Raw genomic sequence first — 21,309 nt, 5'->3', positions numbered from 1 at the left:
TACAGGGAAGTTTTCTCTGTAGGAAGCAAGTGCATTTACCTCCAAAGAACCTGTGTGCTTTCCTCTTGGTTTGGCGTGGCTGTGATTTTTGATGAGTGGTTTAAATGTGCCTTCTTGTTGTTTTCTTTCTGCCTGTGGCTCCCACCTTTCTGTTCTGTGATGGGCTGTCCCTGCTTGTCCTGCGTTAGGAGGTAGGTACCCAGTGGCTTCCTCCCCTCCCCAAGCGGCTCATTCCTCTCTCGGTTTCTCTTCCCCATGCTGGTCTGTGTGAAGCTCTGATCTGTGGCTGCCATTCATCTGATTCATTTGGCTTGACTTGGCAGGGGAATGGTGTTGTGCACAGTGTGGTGTGTATGACACCTACCCCTAGTGATAGGGTCAAGACAGGCTAGGAGCAGAAGTGCATGGGGACACTGGGAACAAACTAGACCCCCTCATCTTTAGGGTCCTGCAGCAATAGCAGGAGAGCGGTAAGCACCCTATCCCTGCAGAGTCACAAGTGCCCCATAGTAATCGAACAATGCATGTTTGCACCTGCTAGAGGAATTCTGGGGACGTCTCAAAGGCTTCCTTATCAGGGACAAAGGAATCTAATGGAGTTTGTGCTCTATGAGCAAATTTAGGCTTTTTAGGGCTTGACACTGGGGGATGGATTTTTATCTTCCCTTGACAGTAAAGCCCATGAGATCTGACAGCATTGTTTTCCAGCTACTTCTCAGAACAGAGTACTGCTGTGTACATGTAAGATCCGAGGGATGGAGTTCTGGAGACTTTTAAATGAATTTTTTATTGAGGGAAGATTAAAGACGTGGCTTGATGACAACTGTACAGCCATGGGCTGCCTTGGCTGATGGGGGCTGGGGTGCATCCTGTGGGCCCACTGTTCCCACTGGAGCCTTCAACCTTCAGCATTGATCTTTGACTTTTCTCTGGCCGTGCTAAGATTTAGAAGAGTTCCTAATCTTTTCCTAAAAGCCAAGTATTGTAGCCTTAGAGTTCGATGCCTGAGTGACCTGAGATGCATAACAGACTTTTCGGGTCACATTGTGCTCGTGGTGCTAGAACGGGGGCAGGAGGAAGACTACATCCAAAGACGCAGCCACTGTGCTTGGCCTGAGCAAGGAGGCCCTTCACTGGGTCAGACAACTCCCTTCCAGGCCCTGTGCTGCCTGAGTGTGTCCCCTGCAGGGAGGTGAGGTTGCCAGCCTTCATGGCAGCTGAGATGGCCTCTGGTGCTCTGGAGATACAAACAAGTGGATGAAATGAAGGCACAAGAGAGCTCGTGTTTTCTGATCTGTTTCCTAGTTGGGCAGGTAAACAGGCCACCAAAATGAGCACACAAAATACTTAAGCGAGTTGTGAATTTGGCCAGATGCAGCCAGATGTAGCAGCCTCAGCTCAGTGGGCAGCTGAGGGGGGCACAGGTCAGCCTGGGAAAGTACCATCCTGTGGTGCTGGCACTTGTGGTCTCTCTTTCCCCTGCAACTTCCCTGTGACTCAAGTCAGCCCCCTAGTGTGACCCTGCACAGAGTGGGCAAACGGGGTCCCTCCCAGCACAGGACATGACATAGTCAGGATGCAGGCACCAACTGAAGCTGTGCAGCATGCCCGAGACTCAGGCACGTTCTCAGGAAACAGGAAACTGCTCGTATGGACCATTCCCAGCCCCCACAAACAGCAGTCCTCACCAGTTCTGTGTTCATGGGTCAGATCAGCTTTTGGCCACATCCATTGCACTTAAAACCTTCAGCAAAGTGCTTATCTCCCTGACATAATCAGATTTCTTAATGACTGAACATATATTCAGGTGGGATTAGTCTATTGTCCTCTTTTTGGATACTATGTGCTGCACTTAGGGTTTTCTGTGAATAGTGGAGAGCTCCAAATCTAAACTGGGGTGGGCCCACATCTACATACAACAGAGGGATTGATGGCCCCACCACTGAGACCGCCAGAGCTGGACAAGGACAGTGGATGACATAGTATCCCTTATGGGGAATATCCCCTATGGGGAGCTTTGTTTGCACCTTTGGGATGCCCATGCATTAACACCTGGACCCTCTTTAGCTTCATACATGTGCTGTTTGATTGGCCAGACTTGCTGCCCCACCCTGGCTGTGCAAGTGCACCCAGAGTTTGTACTCTTTGGAGGTTTTTTTATTCCTGTGCAAAAGCAAGTCCAGGAATGGAAACCTCAGACTGAATGCACTTACACAGAAATAAGTCTTCCCATGAGCTGCCTTGAGACAGACACTGTGCAGCCCTGGGCCCTTTGCCTCTCAGTGCCTGACCTTAGTGTGTAGCTTTATGTCATACCAGACTGCAGAGGGCCCAAGACCAAAACGCTCCATCATGCATTAGACTGATTTATTTCCAAACTTTCATGCTGTTACTTTACTGATCCCTCTCCCAGTCCTGAAACTCTAATGTTTGAGCAAGGCAAGCCAGATGCCTTGACATGTGTGACTGGTATATATGCAACTTGGCTCCCAGCTGCCTGGACCTGGACCAACCACAATGCTTTCCTACTGTGGTTCACCCTCGGGCAGCTCTGCCAGGGACTGCAGCAGTGCTGGCTCAGCAGTGCACACAGAGAAGAGCAAGTTCCTCTCTTCCCTTTTATCTAACCCAGGTATGGGCCTGGGGTTGTGGCGCTGTCTGTTTCAGTGTTGACATGAATGTTAAGTCCCCTAGTGGTGAATCTTTCACGGTCATACAGAAGATCGTGGTGCTCAGAATATTAAGTGACTTGCCCTATCAAGAGCATCCCATGAAATAATCTAACACCAGGGGTTTTTTTGTGACAGTATTAACCCTGAGTGTGTCTGCCATCGTGCTGTGTACCTGGCCTCCACCAGGCTACCTAGAAGTGGGGACCCCACCACACTCCACTATAGGGGCGGTGAGGCTCAGCCATGCTCTTCACCTCCCCGCCTGAGGGTCTGCACTGCATCCTGAGTCATCCATCAGTCCCGACTCTGGCCAAAGTAAAGTTTCTTCCGGAGACAAAGGGCAGCAGGCAGTTCTGAGGAGGAAAACTGGGAGGGAGATGGCCACTCCACAGCGCCCCAGCTGTCTTGCTGTGCCGGGTATCACTTGAGGTTTATTTGGAATCACCCTAGATCCACACCCAAAGCCCCCACATCTCTGGGGTCCTGAAACACTTTCAAGTAGTTTAATGTGGCACCACATGGACTCAGAGTAAGACCATTTATAGAGGAAGCAGCATTTAATGCTTCACACAAAGCAGGGCCTATTTTGAAGGTTTCAAATGCACACATCTAGGCAGATGTGCTTTGCTGAGCAGTTAGGTCTATTATAGACCAGAATCCACAAGTTGTGATTTCTCATTTTCTTATTTTTATTTCCCTCAAAAACCATTTCTATTACCTAAACATAGATAATATACAAATAATGTGCACATAGCGATTGGTGGGGTGTTTTGTTACTCAATGTATATGCGCCCTACAACTTGTATGCATTTTCTACTGATATCAAAATATCTACCGATATTTCATTGCAAAATGAACAGTACAACTGAAGGTGTGTGCTGCTAAAACTTGCAATATTGTCCTCACTAAATAAAAATATCAGGTTTCAAAACAAGGTTGTCTAAGACTTGCTTCTTTAAAACAGACACGTGTTGGGTCCAGCAGACCACTGCTGGTTCTCCCTGACCCACCTCTGAGGTCTGAGGCACCTCCTGAGACGCCAGCCAGAGCTGTGGAGGTTTGAGGAAAGTGAACCCAAAGTCAGAGAAGACATGGCTGGAAGCAAATGGGGAAAACAAGTAACAAATGGCACAAAGTGTTTAATTTCCTGCCATTCATGCGCTCTACAGATTTTACACGCTGTGTATTTACAGGGGGCAAGTGCTTTTATAATATTTCATAAAACAAAGATCAAACTTTACAAATCTCTGAACAACACAAACTGTCTAAACCGTACAGATTATTCAGATAGAAACTATATTAAATGCAGTTTTCCCCACTCCATCTCCTGATGCAGGGCCAGTGAGTTTTGAGTGTGGCACACTTGGATAGCATATCCATATTAAAATAAAATCACAGCATGATATTGTCTTTTACTAGAAACTTTAAGGCACCCAAGTTGACAACTCAGACTCTAATATCACACAAGTGATGAGACACAGTATAAAAAAGTGTTACATAATAAAAACATACTGTGAGCTTTACAGATGTTTGGACTATACATTCATTATGTGAATACTCATCATAAGTGGTAAGTTGATTGGAAAAGTCCCAGAAAGTTAATAAACAGAACTTGTCTATAAAATACATTTTCAAATCTGAAACACAACAAAAATAGGAAGCAAATTAGTATCTACAATCAGACTTCACAAAAAACAGACTGCCCTCAAAGTCTAGTTGAGAACTTGTAAACTTTTAAATAAGTCTTTAAGTTAAATATGTGCAGTGTCAGTTTGCACTTTTAAATAGTTTCATGGTTTCCCAGTTGGCCTTCCACCAGATTCTAACTTGGAGGAACATTACATGAAATACGACTAACCAATCAGAATCCAGAATCAAGCAGCATTTGAGATGTTCTATTCTAGATCGTTATTTTCAATGTGATTTATATACACTATATTTTACAATAGTCAGCACTTGTAGAAGTGTTTACTCTTTTGGAATAACATAATTAAGGCAAGGTTAAAAACTAAAACAACAAAAACAAAACAAACAAAAAAAACAAAGTAAAATCTGCACAGTACTTAGCAAGGAAGTACCATGCAGACTTGCACAAATTTTTCTTTAACATTTAGGCTGAGGTGGCATGGCCTCTTTGGAGCATGTTGAATCTGAAAGAGGAGGCACAAGCATTAGTTGAAGGCAGAGACCCCAGGAAGCCAGGCCCCCCTTTGTGTCCCACCCTGTCCGCAGGTCCCCTTGGTCTTTGGGAAGCTCTTTTTCCTTGAAGCCATCACTGCCTTCCTGAATGGCAGTAGAGAAACCCAGGGATGCCAGGCAGCTGCAGAGGAACCGCTGGCGTCTGGCCAGGGAGGCGCCATCTGCTGGGCCCTGCTGCACCCGCCCAGCCTGAACCCCAACTGTGGCTAAGCCTTCCCAATCCTCAGGAACAGCTTAGTTCCTCAGAGTTAGTGCTTTCCCTTGAGAACATGCAGATAAAGCATGTTAATTACTGCATACTGATCTTCTATAGATAATTCCTCTTGAAGCCCATTTATTTATTTTTGTCTTTTTAAGACAGGGTCCTGCTATGTGGTTCAGACTGGCCTTGGTCTCACTTTGTAGCCCAGGCTGGTCTTGAATTTGGAATGATCCTCCTACCTCAGGTTCCCACAGGGACTACAGGAGTATGCCACCAGGCCCAGCTTGAAATTCATTTAAGATCCCCCTTTGCTGATCGGGTATGAGACACGAGGGCAGTTTCCTGTCGTGGGTTAAATGGCTCACTATCCCTTTTACCTCCAGAGCCACAGAATACAAGTGATTCAGACCCAGCCTGGACACCATGAAGGCTCTGCTCTAAGTCACCCGGACCTCATTCCAACAGAGCGGCCGTGTCAGGTGAGGGCTGTGACCCAGCCCCAGGGTGACCTCTAGGCCTAGGCGCTGAGCTCCTGGGATGGGCTCTGCTGTCTGGGTAGGGGACATGGCTTCTCATCCCAGATGCTTATCCGATAACTCTGATTCAGATGGGGCGCTGCTGGCTTCTTCCAGTGAGGGAGGAGGGAGGAACCAGCCCTGCACTTCCCTTACCCAGCCTGCTCTAGTCCTGGGAAGCTGACTGGGAAAAGAGGTCTCCACACTTTCCGGTGCTGGCTTGGAGTTCAGTGACCCACACCCCTGCTGCTGTTTCCACAGCTCAACCCCAGGGAATTAGGTTTTCCTCAGGATGTCAGTGCCTTCTCTGACCCCCTCTGTGTTTCTACAAAGAAGAAAATGGACACACAGGAAAGCACTTACTTTCACTCATAAATTTTTTTGTTTTGAGGCTAAGTTTTCTATCACATAGAGGACAAAGGTTAGTAAACCTTTTAGTGACTTTGTACAGTTTGTGGTGTCTGTGCGCTGAGTATGCATTACATGGTTACACTGAGACAGTTTTTTTGTCATTTAATAGTGGCTGCCTGCGATCAATCCCACATCAGGCTGAGCAAGTGCAGGCTGGCACACAGCCCATGTGGCAAGGTCCTCCTGAGAGGAAAGCGAGTTCCCATAACAGTTAGGGCCTCTGGTCCCATGAAGATGCCCCAGAGCCTGGGGCTAGGGAACAGGCCACATCTGCCCTTCATACTGCTGAGTTCTCACAGAAGGACAGAATGGACTTCAGGCCAGGGCTAAAGACATTCACTGGATTTGAATGGAGTCAGAGGTCAGGGGTTTGCAGGAGAAAGGTGAGTGGTCAAAGGTCAGGACACAGGAGCACAAGTGCACAGAAGATGGCAGAGTGCTGGCCTCAGCCAGGCCCCCTCTCAGGAGGCCCGGAGTCCAAGGGCCCTTGGTCTGTGCTCCTGGCAGCAGTGCTGGCTGCAAACCAGTCATCAGTGCTCCTGCACTGGGGACAGAATGGGCCACCACTCAGACACGACCTGACTGCAGCACCTGCAGTGGCTGAGTGGACTCTGCCCTGAATGCCATGCCAACACTGTGGAGGCTGCTGTCCCCAGATGGGTGGGCTCTGGCTTGACCTGCCCTGCCAGGATGAGGGATTCTGACAATGTAGGAACCCTGCCCAACACACAGACCAGATCTGTGTCACTACCCGATCCTCAGGTAGCACACAGAGGTCAGAAACACCCATCCCTCTGCAAATCGCTGAAATGTTAATGTGAAACCACTCTGTGAATGTAGTCTCCTATCGCGAAGAGCAAATGCCACACTGCCTCCCTCCAGTCCTGGCAGCAGCAGTGAGTCTGCCGTGCTCCCTGTGGTGGCCTCAGCCTTCCTGGAGCCCGCTTCTCTTCACAACTGTCAGAGCTGTACACAGATCCGGGCTGCGGAAGGCAGGAGCCTGGCCCTGCCTGGGCCTCCCCAAAAGAACACATTTTAACCACTGAGGACCCAAAAGGCCTCGGGGCAACCGAGGTGATGTGCTACAATCCCTGCACTGATGTGCGTAGCCTTGACTCAAGAAAGTGCCCCTCAGTGTCTAGGGCAGGGCCTGGCTCAGTTTCTTCCCTGTGAAGGGACGGGTGACACACACTGAGTGTGGTGGGCTGTGCGGTCTCAGCGGTGACTACTCACCTCTGTCAGGAGCACCAACCTCACACAGACCATTGCACGCTTCAGCCAAAGTCTACAGACACTGACATTTGGATTTCACACATCGTTCAGGGGAAGCAAAGTGCTGCTGCTCTTTGGAAGTTTTGAAAACACGAAAGCCATTCTTACTCACAGGTGATGAGCGACAGGCACAGGGCCGGCTTTGGCCTTCGAGACGCAGCTTGCCAACCTGTGCCCGGCCCCAACTCCCATCACTTTCACTCTTAACAAGCTTCTCAGGGCTCCTCCTCAGGGAACCAGTCACAAAGGGGGAGGGGCTGCCCCACTGCAGTCAGACCACAAAGAGCAGTCTACACACAGGAATCCGAGATGCCCGGGAGCCCAGAGTGGGATAGCAGGCCAGGAGCCTCAAAGGCATCCCTGCTAGAGGAGACCACTAAGATTTCTAATGGCCCAGATCATCAAATTATGAGCTAGGATGCACTCTGGATGCTTTAAGGAATCAGCAGAGTAAAGCAAACGCTGCAAAAGCATAGCTTCCAAAAATGCATGAAAAACACAAAAGTTCTGCCTTGGGAACACATACTCAGACACCCAGAGTGCCTAAATTCCAGGGTCATAAATTCCACTTCCACGTAACCATCCTTTGGTGCTAGGGATCAGTGTCAGGCACCCAAACTACACAGAGACAATGAGTGACTAGGGCCTGGGAGTCAAGGTGGACAAGGCAGGAGCCCTGTATCACTCGCGCACCCTTCAGGGCACCTCAGGTTCCATCTCTGTGTGTCAGTCACCACTTCAAAAACCTTGTCAGAGTTTTTCTCCTCGCAGTTCCAAGAATCTCCTCTTACCCTGGCTGTACGCCAACACATGGCTCTTCTTTGGGAAAGATCTAGTGTCCTCCATGGCCAGGCCATCAGTGAGCAGGTAGTTGTCCTCGCGTCTCTGGAAATAGTTAACAGTCCCAAAGCTTAAGGCCTTCAGTGAGTGCAGTTCTGCTTTTCAGAGTTTTCTGAGTTCCTCGGGTGCCTTTTCTTTTTCTTTTTCTTCTTTTTGTGTCTGTAGAGGTCAGCTTTAGAGTATACTTCTAGAACATCTGGATCCAGCTGATGCCTGCAGAAGCAGCAGCCAGAAATTAGCAACCAAACCACCAGCACCACCTCAGACAGCACCTGGCACTGTCATGACCACTTACTGAGGATGCTCGATGTTTCCGGGCTCAGGAAAATGCTTATCTAGTTAACAATGTGTTCTCTACTTTCCCCGTAGTGATTTGTAAAGTCCAAGGTCAGAAATTCAACAACTTCAGCTCCGCTCCTGGCACCTACCCTTCTGTGGTGCTGGGGCTGTCAGCCGGGACATGACCTGGAGGACTTAAGTGACATCTCCTGGAATCAGTGGCCAAAAGAAGGAAAGAAGGATATTCTGCCATGTGCCTCTGCCATAGAGGAGGGAGAGGCTTGTGATCTGATTCCTTTTCCTAACCATCTTCTATTTACATATGGCTGTTGGCAACCTTTTGCTAGGATTAATTTTTAAAGAAGTCAACTAGAATACATGGGATTCCATTCATGCTCACTCGTCTTGTTTTGAACCAGTCAGTTTAAGGCAGTTGCTAGGGCTGGCCGTGTGGCTCACTGGCTAGAGCACTTGCCTCGTGAGCACAAGGCTGTGGGTTTCATCCTCAGCATCACACACCACACACACACACACATCTCACACACACATCACACCACACACCACACACCACCCACCAACTACCTATTCAGCATTTTAAAAGTACAAAGACATTTAGGTTTCAGATTGAGAATCAGAGATAAAGGCCAAGAAAATAATGATGCCCTCAGACCTCCACTCTAGGCAGGCAGCCAAATATCAGCAAAACTATGGCCCCCCATTTTCTGCTGATGGGTAGTCACTAAATTTGAAAAACAAAATAGCAGATATAAAAATGTAACTACACCTGACCACCAATCTTGAAGTGAGAATCCCCAAGTTCCCTCTACAGAGCTCACATTTACTCCTAGGAGAGGTATAAAGCATTACCTGAGAGTGGCAAAGTGAGACATTTTATGACACATGAAGTAAGACAGAGCTTGAAAGCTGCAGCATTTTAGAAATGTGCGGAAACTGAAGTCTCAAAACCCACAGAGGTGAGGAATTCAGACTCCGCTGGGAGAGCCCGCCCTCACCTGTGGTCACGCTCCTGGCGTTGGTCTTTAGATTTCTTCTTCTTCTTTGACCTTTTGTGCTTTTTCGCCTTAGGCTCCTCCAGGTCTCGGGCAGGCTCCTGTGGGCTTTCTTTTCCTCATGACTGTCATTACTTTTTGCACTCTCATATCTACGTTTGTGTGACTTCATGCTTTTGTGTTCATAAAACCGATCAGACAGACCACAGCCACTGTCATCAGCTCCAAAGGCAGCTTTTTTCTGGGAGTGGCCCTCGGGGTGCAGAGGGAAAGGGGGTGCGGCATCTGTGCAAGGGCTGTGGAAGTAAGTCTGCTCCCTCACCTGGGTGGAGGCTCCCAGACCTTCCTGGCCGGGGAGGAGTCCTTGTGTGGCCGCTTCACACTGGGCTCCCTGCCTGTGTACGAGGTATACCTCTTGGGGTAGTAACTGCACCAGTCCCACCGCATCTTTTTGGGGTCACACGTCTTTTGGAGCCAGGTGTGCCCACTGCCTGAGCAGTGATATCTCTCTGCCAGTCCTGCTCAGCCCCTCTCCTGGTTCAGGAGTGGTGGCAGCTGTACCTTCCCAGCTGCAGCATTGCCGGGACTGACTGACTGCCCACAGCACAGAGGGTGCCGGCTCCTGCTGCGTGGCTGCATGGTGTGGCAATCCTGCTTGCTGTGCTTTCTGGTGTAGGAGTGCCGCTTTCTGTGCCAATGACCCCCAGTCCTGCTTTGACTCCGACTCCCACTCCGACTTTTCTGCACATGTTCTCCACCGGAGGAGCGGTCTTGATGGTTACAGTAATGTCTTCTGTCAACTTTCTTAAGGCTGCCGATTTTCCCTTTAACTGGAGGGTGATCCAGACCTTCTGGCCGGCCTTACCTTCACTGTACCTCTCTCCTTGACTGTGCTCAGGGCCATGGGGATGGGCACCTGGGGTCCCATGTGGCTGAGCACAGGGTAGTACATCAGCAGATGTGCCTGTGCTCCAAGACGGGGCCTCTGTGTCACCACACTGGTCTCTGCTGAGGGAAACCAAGAGCTCGGGCTCATGCCCACCTTCTGGATGTGTGGAGGAAGCTGAGCTCAGCTGCTCCACTGTGTCTCCTGGACCAGGGTCCTGTAGACTCGAAGGTAGCAACATTTTGTCCTCCTGGGTGGTTTTGCTGCAGTCCTGTGTTCTCTTCTCAACGTCACAGGGTTCAGGAAGCAGATCTGCTCCCGTGCTGGTCTTGTGCACATTAAGGTTGTTTACCATGGGCAAAGACTCATCCAGTTTGGCTGAGCTGTTTTCTGAGGTAACCTCTTTGGTAGATGTGAGGCTGCTGCCAGCGGGCAGCAAAGCCTCCTTAAATTTGCTGCACAGACTCATCCTGTCCAGTTTCTTGGGGGAACCAGCAGTGGGGCTGCCAGCCTTAGGCTCCATGGCAAGGTGCCCTGATGGACTCAGCCCTGTTGTAGGTGGACTGCACCCCAGCCAAAAGAAAGAGACAAGCCAATAGTTAGCATGACTGCTATACAGGTTTTGTCATGGCTTACATTTATTAAATATTTTATCACTTTAAATATAGCTAGCCACAAGCCACTATCAGGCTATCATCTCTAGACACCAAATTTTCTCATTAATTAAAAATAAAATTTATCAATTCTGTTTTTCAGCAATAATAATTCTGCACCTCTAGACTTTTCCTGTTTCCAGATAGATTTCTAATTCTTAAAAATTAAGTCTACACAAGCACTCGGGAGGCTGAGGTGGGAGGATCGTTGTGAGTTCGAGACCAGCCTGGGCTACAAAGTGAGCTCAAGGCCAGCCTGAATTGCATAGCGAGACCCTGTCTCAAAAAAAAAAAAAAAAAAAAATTAAGTCTAAACAAAAAGCCGAATCACGGACTGCTGACTTTTCTGGCTCCCTTCTTCCTCTTGGAGCCTCAGAAGCAGAGCAGCTATTTCCAGACAGAGCCAACAGCTCCTTGAATCGTGGAAAACAGGGACTCACTGAGGCTCTGGGGAAACCTTCTGCAGGAACTGCAGGCTGCCGTTGGCACCTGGAAAGCTTCTGACACACTGTCAAGATTAGCTGCCAGCTGCCAGGAAACAATCAATCACCCGCCTGGATCTCGGCTCTTCAGTGAGGAGATAACTTGTCCCCAGTCCCCACGGGGAAGTTCGTTGTCCTGAGAGTAGAAGCGGGGTTCTTGGGGCCACACGCAAAGGAAGGCGTGCTTGGCTGCAGTACCTACAGGGCCTCATTTACACAAATGTGTAATTACTCTCTTGCACACTGAATTTGGGGACCAGGGTGGGTTAGGAAAGAAACCAGGGAAGACCACTGTGAAATGACAGCGCAGCCCCGCTGCTCTATCTTAAGGTCAAGTGGGAGTGAGCGTGCTCTGCCTCTTCACTCTTAACAGTTCTGCACCCTGACTCAGGGTCTCAGGGGCCATCTGGGCTGCGCAGTGCCAGGAGGAGGCTCCTCCCCTGCACGTCCTCACACCCATGGGTGAAAATCCCAGTCGTGTTACTGCCACAGTTTTCACGGACACTACACTCCCCAGGAATCCAACAACCGTGTAAACTGAGGAATGGTCACACCGTGATGCGGCTGGAACTTCACCAAAAGTCAGTCACCACCGCAGCCCGACAGCGCAGATGGCAAATCTGGAGGCAGCGTTTATGCTGAACGGTCACACGGTGAACCTGCGGGCGGGCGGCTGCCACCTGATGCAGAGACCTGCAGCAGTGGTTTCACCTGCAGTTTGCACACGAAGCAACCACGCCTGCATTTCAAACTCCTTTCCTCTTATTCCTGAGTTACGTTACAGGTAGGTGAATATACTGGCTTTTGCTAAAATTGAATATGGGGACAAATTATATTTTCTGTGAATTTAACTTCAAATTTCTAGAGAGGCCCTTACAAAATACATGCTTCATGACAGTGCTGGGACCCGTCTTTCTCTAAACTCAGTTTGCCCTTCACATACTCATTCATCATTAAAAAGATGAAATGGGAAAGCACGTGGGTCGGATTCAGAGGTGTGCAAGGGCACTGCTGGCCAGGGCAGGCGACACAGAGGAAAACGACAAGCAGTCACAGACAGCTTTCTCACTCTCCTCAAAGGCAAACTGACATACCCTATAGGTTATTTTTCAGATAGATAGATAGATTTGGCTTGGAGAACAGGCAGCTTATTATGATTCCGATGGTGATTTCTTGTTTCTCAGGGTGTTCTGGAATCTCAGGGGCTGTTAACTGACCAGTTTTGGACAGAAGTAGTAATATTAACAGGACTACACCTCTTGACTCTGGGACTTCCACTGGGACTTGACGTGGAACTCCTTGCTGGGTCTTTCCGTGGCCTGGTCCCACTGGAGCGGGGTGAATTCTGCAAGGAAGAAAGCCACAGCCAGGTCAGCACTGCAGAATCAGGGCCTGCTCTGGCCCACAGCCTCCCTTTGTTCTTGTGACTGACAAGTTACACAAATCTCGAACACAGCCCCTCTCTTTCACCTGCTCTGCCTATGTGCACCTTTCTCAGGCCCTAATTTTCTGGTTAATCCACACATGGGACACACAGTGTCTGTCAGAACACAGCCCTCTTGACGTGAGTTCACATACACTCTCCTCGGCTGGCTTTCCCAGAGGCTACCACTATGCAGACAGAAGTAAAGCCAGCTTTGTGGCCTTCAAGCAAGGCACACGGGCAGGAGGAAAGGCCGCTTCAGGACTGCATGTGAGGTCACGGCTGCCGCTGCCCAGTGATGCCTCAGCATTGTACTCGTGCAGCTCTGTTGCTCCAAGTTCCATGACTACCACTGAAGCCCTGTGACAACACAGGGGACAGCTGGTTTGCAGACAAATGGCGTTTGGCTTTGTCAGTGTTTTCTTAAATAATCTGAATTCGCTGCTGTCTTCAAACAAACAAACAAAAACAACTCTTAAAAAAGTCAGTTATAAAAAATAAAAATAAAAAAGTCAGTTACACCTGCCTCTTTCTTTAGGTGCAAGCTTTCTGGTTTTCCAGTCCCCGTGTCACTCTGAAGCCGAGCCAAATGCAGAAGCTGGCTAGTAGACTAGCTTACAAAAGCATTTAACTGAAACAGAGCCTAATGTCTACCAAAACAAGCATTCAACTAGATAATCTGATAAACCAAACTCAAACTCAAACTCACTGCATTTTTAAATTTGTTTTTTGAAGCAGGACTTCATTATGTAGGCCAGGCTGGCTGTAAACTCACTACATAGTCAAGCATGGACTGTAAAACCTGAGTGAAGCAATGACCTCGTGTAGTTCAAGCTGCAGATGGCCTGGGCATGGTGTCCTGAGAACTCTGGAGGGCATGTCCTGCCCTGTAGACCTCATCAGACCTCTTACGCACACAGGCACATGGGCATGATCCCTTGGGGACAGCAGATGGAGAAACAGCACAGTCCTAAGACAGCCATGTAGACATAAAGTGTCCTGTAACAGGGTCACTTTCCTGATGTCTAACATGGGTTAAAACCTATCTGACCCCTGAGTAGGGCCTAGTCCACAGTGGGTGTCACCTTTAATACACTCACACCAGCTGTTCCTGTTTACTTCTATGCTGAGATTCTCATACATTTAAAATTTGAAACAAAGGACCTGAATGAACTTTTTTGACAAGAAATTCAGGTTTAGACAGGACATGACAATCACTGGAATGTTAATGAGGGTTTGAGGACAGACCCTTAGAGTGAGGTAAAATCAGAGGCCATCTCTGAGGTGTTACCTTCACCGTGTGAGGGGGAAGCTGTGGTCCAGGAAGCCCTGCTGCAGCCTGCTTGTTAGCAATGCCCCGAGGACTGGTGACCCGGTGGGGAGAGGACTGGCCACAGCGATGGGTGGGATGCTTAGCAAATTCACTCCCACTTTTCACATCATTGGTCCTAGGGACAAAGAATGAGAGGGCTTAGGGTGATGGAGGGCATCTTAGTAGAGACAGATTTACAGACTCAGTCCCTCTGGAAGTCACTGATTCTAAGTCACACTGCACAGAGCCTTAGGCTGCACTAGCTGCTTTCAGGGTGTAGGTCAGTGGGGGTTGTTCAGCTCAGGACATAAGGGCAGCTGGGTAAAGGAAATGGTACTTTTAAACTCTATTCTGATGATGCTGCTAACAGGATATTTTTTCTGCTTCTCTTTATAAATTAAAAATATACATAATTGTAGAAAATTTATAGTATCCAAAACATAGGAAAAAAAACATGGCGTCCCCCCAATAGGTCCCTTTTGATTAGATAGATCATCTCCCCATCTTTTACCCAATACAGGTAGTTAATATTTCAAACTACTTTCCTTCCACATACAGTCACCACTTTCCCAAGTCACCAAAGAAGGTTTATAACAATTACGCCTAGCAGGCTATGGGCAACATAGCAAGACACTGTCTCAAAAAAGAAAAAACCATTCTTGACAACTGCATAAAATTTCAATGTATCATTTCCATTATTGAGCATTCAGGGTATTCTTAACTTGAAGCTACTGTATGTAAAAGGGATACCTTAGAGGCTGCAGTGTGGCTCAGTGGTAGCCTCTGCCTAGCTTGCTTGTGGCTCTGGGTTTTATTCCCAACATAAAAAGGGGGGGGGCAGAGGACACTATGGAGTACACATCAGATTTTTTCTTCCAAAAGTGGAATTTGTGAGGCAGTTTGCAGCTGCAGCAGGATCAACCCAACTGCTGGTCTGAGCCCAGGCCAATGCCTAACCAGCACTGTGCTCAGCACTGGGGAGGTGCTGGGTGGGACCATGCAGGGTGCTCAGAGCTCCCTTCCCCAGCCCTCTGCCCACGGCCTCCACATCCCCAGGTCCACTCTGTTTGCTGCCAGCAGCATAAGCCACCCCACCCCCTCAGTGGTCACCTTTCCCTGTCTCCACCTCTGGCACTGAGTGCCAAAGAGCTGGACGCTAACACCAGCTCACAATCCACGCTCAGAAGCAGCCTCCTGACTCTCCATGCACATGGCGGGGTAAACATTAAACTGATTTTCAAAAAATAACTCAAGGGCTCAGTGGCACACGCACCTGCCTGGCAAGTACACGTTTCTGAGTTCAATTCCCAGTGCCAGCAAAAAACAAAAACAAAACAAAAGACCTCAAAACTGAATCAAATGTGGGTAAGATGAAAAGAAATAACATTGTAGAACATTTGGTAGCTTTTTTCATGATGGTACCTTATATAAAACAGTACGTAGGCTTGCTGGCTTAGCACAGATCAAGAATCACTGAGAGATACCTTGGACTCAATTCATCTGGTACCACAGGCCATTGCTAGCCTACAAAAGACAGCCAGTAAGAGACAAAGATCAGATTTTGTTAGTTAACAAGGACAGAATAAAAAGAATAAGAAAAAGAGGCATTCACACTTTAATTGTGAACTCCCACCTTCCCCCCCTCCAAAGAATGCTAGTGCTTGCTGTCTTACAGAGTCAATGTAAAAGCAATGAGCAAAATCCACACGGCTTACTTTTACGTGACATAAGTAATGGCCCACATGGCAGTTGGTATCCCGCGTGAACCAGCACTGCTTACAGAGCATAAATGATGGGTTCTCCGTTGGGCTGTGACGTGAATGGCCTAATGTCAAGATATTTGGGGTATTTCACATCCTAAACAGAAATGGACAGAGGAGAAAGGAATGTCACTTCTAAAGGCACAGAAGACCCTACATGTTCAGGTGTGGCGTATTTAGGGTGTCCCAGGAGACCCACACAACACAGCACAGGGATGTTCCAGCAGAAACGCAGTACACTGAATCACATTTCAGAGGACACAGCCTGGAGGACCCTGGTCTAAGGGTAGCTACGCTGTCTCTCTGTCTTTATTTTCCTTAAACAAATAAGGATCCACATTAAGTGAATTCTGCAAATCCAAGAGATGCAAAACTCACAAAATGACAACTCTGGACAGTCACCACCAATTATTTTAATTTTAATTAGTTACTTTGGTTTTTTGAGACAGGGTCTTACTATGTAGTTCAGGCTGACCTTGAAATCACTATGTAGCTTAGGTTGACCTCAAACTTACAGCAGTCCTCTTGCCTCAGTCTCCCTAGTGCTGGGGTTACAGGCATATGCCTCCATTCAAGGCTATTTCAAGATTGTATTAATTATTTCTCTTCTATGTAACTGCATTTTTTATTAGTTTCTTGAAATAGGATTTCACAATCCTATATAGTGAGTTTAACGCCAGACTGGCATTAAACTTACTATATAGCACAGCATGGCCCCAAACTCCTAATCCTCCTGCCTTAGCCTCCTGAGTACATCATGCCAGCTTTGTTATTGAATTTTGGACCACTGTCAACCCCTAAATAGGCATAAAATAGGAAAATTCAGTGTAAATGAAAAATCAGAAAACAAGAAGATAAATTTCAACGAAAGAGGCATGATCTAATGAGAAAGTCCTCTTTAGGCTTCTAATTGTACAAGCTCTCCCTGTACCCGCTGATTACCATGGATACCAAAGAACTGACCATGAAGCCCAAACACATATCAGAGTTCCCAATTTTATCACTAGACCTACTTAGCCCCCAAGAGTACAGTAAAAACCCAGGTACTCATAAGTGTACAGACCAAACTCTTAACTCAGTTCTATGACTTTTTTCCCTGCTATTCAACACAAGAAAGCTCAGAAAGTTAATCAACAAAATAGTTTGATTGGGTCATTTGTAATGCTTAACAGCTACTGGCATGATGTCTTGGCTCCATATAAAAGGTTATTAGTAACATCATCTACATACCTTAGCAATTTTTCCACTGATGGAATTTGCAAACCATTTCAGAGAAAGCATGAGAACATTAGATGACCTAAGAATAGAAAACATCTTGGAAGCTGGAACCATATTTTTGCACCTGGGGGTAAACAGAAACAAAAGAAGGTTAATGTGTGAATTTTCTGGTGTTTTAGTCTTTCCCTTGCAATTTCTCTGAAACACCTTAATTCAAGATTCCAAAACAAGGATAACAGAGGAGGATTATCACTCCTCCTACAATCCAATAGTGAAAATATTTAAACTAAATATATTTGGGGGGGAGCCAGACATGGTGCTATAATCCCAGCACTCCGGAGGCTGAGGCAGGAGGATGGCCATGAATTTTAGGCCAGCCTGGACTACAAAGTGAGACCTTGTCTCAAAAAACAAAAAGGATAAAACAAACAAAGCTGGTGGAAATTGCCTAGTAGCATGACAGGAAAGAAAGCCCAATTCTGAAACATCAGGATGTACAGGGCACCAATGATGTCAAAAACAGATTAACTGGGGCTGGGGGTGTAGGTCAGAGGTGGGATGCTCCCCTGGCATCCATAAGGCTCTGAGTTCAACCCCCAGCACTGCAGAAAAATAAAATAATAGATTAACTCAATTCAAAAAACCTGAAACCTAATTGGTATTCTAAGCTGGTAAAATTCTGTGAAAGCAACGCTCTGCCCAGATACAACAGAGGGGAAAAAAAGATAAAAGTGTCAGGAAAAATCTCTAGTCTTGGTGAGAAAAACACCATCTTCCCCCAAATACTGAATACTTGATAAAAATTCTTTAATATAGATATCTGTATCACCTGACTATAAAGTGGAAATCTGCTTAACACCTATGAAACAGGAATTCATAAAACAGACTCCCTTGACTGCTGGGGAAATGTATCACTGAGTAATGTAGATTAGAGGCTTCCAGCCAACACTACCCCACCCCACGGTACCCACTGTGAGAAAGATCCTCAGCTCTTCTGGGGGAGGAGGGAACCCCACCTCCCTCCCTCCAGTCTTGTCTGACAGGAATCAAGGAAGATGCTGCTGAGCAGACGTTGTCGCAGCTCTGAGGCATCCAGGGTGGCAGCACTATTCCCTGGGCACAGAGCTGCCCATCCTGAGACAGTGCGGGCACCCGGCCTCCGGGGCACAGATGGCCAGGATCTCCCAGAGGGCACCAGAAGCTAAGGCCACCTAGCGGCCATTCAAACACGCCCGCTCTTTAAAACCAGGGCTCCCTGCCACCCCAACTGGAGCAGCCAAGTCAGGGACTGCAAGTCGCCCCGTCATACTTGCTACACTGGTAGCAGTTTCTCAATCCAGCTGTTCCAGCTTCATGAACTGCACCAAAAGCTTATTAATACTCGGAGCAGCCTGGGAGGAAAAAGCACAAATACATCACCGTACAGAGTCAGAGAGATGGAGAGAGCAAGCAAGCAGGAGACTCAGAAAAACAAAGGAGAATTTTATGAAAACAATGTTTTTATGGGTATGTGTGGCTGAGCTCCCAGCTACTTGGGAGACTGAGGCAGGAGGACTGCAAATTTGGGTCCAGCCTCAGCAACTTAGGTCCAATTTTTAAAAAAAAAAATTTTTTTAATGGGCTGAGAATGGAGGTAAGTGGCAATGGGGGTCCCTGGGTTCAATCTCCAGTGCCAACCCCCGAAAATTGTCCCCCACCCCAATTAAAAACAAGCAAATTAAAGTGAACAAAGGTACGTGAGGAGGTGGCTAGTGCAGCTTTACTTAGAATACTATAGGAGTGGAGATCAACAAGGAGCTATGGCCACCTACTGGCCACCACCAACTGCCCAAACACACCAATGAGGAAGGCCTCCAAGTAGATGGACATGAACACAGCAAGTAGACAAAAGGCAAAGGCACAATTGCTTTTAAAAATTTTCTTTTTTTGCAATACTGGGAAGTGAATCCAGGATCTTCACAGTGAGCTATATTCCCAACCTTCTCTTATTTTTATTTTAAAGAGGATCTCACTAAGTTGCCCAGTTTGGGTTTAAACTTGTGTTCTTCCTGCCTCAGCCCTCCAGTGTCCTGGCATTATAGATATGCACCACCATGCCCTGCTCATAACACATTTTTTTTTATTTAAAGAAAAGGAAATGAAAAAAATACATGGAGTAAAAAAAAAGGGTAGAAATAATACAAAATTACAAACAAAAGGTAAGAAATTGCCGGTTGATCAGTTACACATTGTCGTCTTCGAAATAGCTGTTCAGGTTATAGAATTAAAGTATTTAGAATGACATTCAAAAAGTGACCCTACAAACCCTTCTGCTCTATGATCGAACAAAAGCTCAGTAATATGATTATCAGTCCTACACATTTGTTTTACATCTCAAAGAGGGTAAGATTAAACATATCAAAACAGAACAGAACATTTTAAAAAAATAAAAAACAATTTAAAGAAATACAGATTTCAAAGCAAGTCCACTGGAGATCTTCATTATCTAACTGTCTCTAGCTTCTTACAAATAGTTGTCCCTATCTTCACCCACTTTATATACTTATTGCATATTATAGAACTAATCAAATCATTACAGGATGATGAAGTCTTTTTAGGTCCTCAAGTTCCAAATTAGGGAAGACAATAGTAACTACCATCGCATCTCTCATTCTCTTTGTGATAGCCGTCCCCATCTCTACATATGCTGAAGTTGAACTCAAGAAACCAGTCCAATGTCATTCTAATCAGCGAACAATAGATTGCTAGAATTTATATTATAATGCTACAAAATAAGCCTCGGGTTTCTCAGCGTCTCTTCCTCAGAGTATCTGTTCCTTACATCTTGCATTATATAATCTGTTCCCGTAAATAATTTTAAAAAAAAACCCATGTGTGAATTTCTACCTATATATCTATCCTCTCTGTATTATAGGGAAAACCAAGTCATAGCAAGACAGCAAAACAATTTCCTAGAAAAACATGCAATGGATAAGACATATAAGACTACAATATAAATGATCTTCCGTAGCTACTATGTTTTCTCTTATTATTTTCAATAGATTTGTCCACAACACTGGCTTATTATAGTTAAACATACTATCACCTATTTTTATAAAAACTTAACTTTGACAGCATTGTAGGATTTGAGAGCTGTTAATAATTCATACCAGTATGGATATCCTTTACATCTTGTCATGCTCAGAGTAGCTTCCTCTACTTTTAGGGTTGATACTAACAAGCATACCAATTTCAAATAGAATCAGCCAAGGCCAACCAATAGTCTTATGATTCAGATACAATTAAGATCAGTCATAGTAAGACAATGTAAGTAATACAGGATTTCAGTTTAAGTTAACAGGAAAGTAAGGATAGTTACCATGGTATAACCTGCTATTTTTGGTTCTAGAGGTCTGTGTCCTCAAATCTGACATGAGTGGACAGACCAGACCAAATTAAATTCAATCTAAATATGGCACTAGGACTACTGTGTCTTGTAAATCGTTATACACCATTAGCAATGACCTCTGCTTTTTTTAAAATATAGTTTCAGAGCTGTCTATACTAAAGACTATAGCTTACCATCTCTGCCTCATGTCTGCTACTCCACTTTTCTGCTATAATTTGTCCACCTTATTCCCTCATTCCATTGTCTGCCCCGTTCACTGAGGCCTCTCTGCCACTGTTGCTGGAATCCTGGTATCTCTTCCTCTCTTTCTCTGTAATGTCCTTCAGCGCTCTCTGTAGGGTTGGATTGGTGGCCACGAACTCCCACAGTTCCTCCTTGTCTTGAAAGTATCTTATTTCTTCATTAATTTTTAGAGAGAGTTTTGATGGGTATATGAACTTTGGTTGCATATTTTTTTCTTTTAGGACTTGGAATATTTCTCCCCACTCCCTTCTTGACTTAAGAGTTTGTATTGATAAGTCTGCTGTTATTTTGATAGTTTTCCCGTTATAGGTAACCTGCATCTTTTCTCTGGCTGCTTTTAATATTCTGTTCTTTTGGTGGATTTCTGGGATCTTGATTATTATATGTCTAGGCATAGATCTGTTTTGGTTGTAGGTAGCTGGTGTTCTGTATGCTTCTTTTATCTGGATATCATTTCTTTTTGCTATACATGGGAAATTTTGCTTTAATATATCTGTGAATATTTTTTGTATTTCATTTTTGGATGCTCCTGCTTCCTCACTCA

At 46.3% G+C, this 21,309-nt stretch overlaps 1 pseudogene; it reads right to left on the bottom strand.

Moving 5' to 3' along the window:
- Positions 1 to 3,297: 3,297 nt before the first annotated feature.
- LOC101789048 (ubiquitin carboxyl-terminal hydrolase 42-like) lies at positions 3,298 to 17,273 on the bottom strand (annotated as a pseudogene).
- Between the last annotated feature and the right edge of the window lie 4,036 nt (positions 17,274 to 21,309).

Source organism: Cavia porcellus, unplaced genomic scaffold (genome assembly GCF_034190915.1).
Source record: "Cavia porcellus strain 051 isolate PalLab524CR breed Dunkin Hartley unplaced genomic scaffold, mCavPor4.1 scaffold_23, whole genome shotgun sequence".
Lineage (NCBI taxonomy): Eukaryota > Metazoa > Chordata > Mammalia > Rodentia > Caviidae > Cavia > Cavia porcellus.
This window is presented reverse-complemented; position numbering and strand designations above follow the sequence as displayed.